This window comes from Microtus ochrogaster, linkage group LG9 (genome assembly GCF_000317375.1).
Source record: "Microtus ochrogaster isolate Prairie Vole_2 linkage group LG9, MicOch1.0, whole genome shotgun sequence".
NCBI classification, from domain to species: Eukaryota; Metazoa; Chordata; class Mammalia; order Rodentia; family Cricetidae; genus Microtus; species Microtus ochrogaster.
This window is the reverse complement of record NC_022034.1, coordinates 14,791,085-14,791,449: the sequence shown is the minus strand read 5'-3', so window position 1 is coordinate 14,791,449 and position 365 is coordinate 14,791,085.

The window sequence follows — 365 nt, the reverse complement described above, 5'->3', positions numbered from 1 at the left end:
TGAAGACAGCTATCCACGGCTGACCTCTGAGCTCAACAAAATCATTTTTGCACATGCTCCCACAATCACATGCACGTTCAAACCACTTGAACAGACATTCCCATACACATAAGAAAAAAGAAGTAAAAAGCAAATAGCAATTTAAAATAAAATAAAATCTGTCTTGAAGGATGAAGCTCCATCAGCGTTAAAGATCGTCCAGTGAAAGTCCTTCAGCTGCACCTTAAGAGACCTTTGCCAGACTCTTCCAGGCCAGCAGTTCCAGGATAGTAGAGAATGTGCCTGGTTCTCACGGACAGGCGTTTGCTCTAGGCCTCACTTTCTTATCCGACTCTAGGCTGCTGGTCTAAACTGACATTGCATGA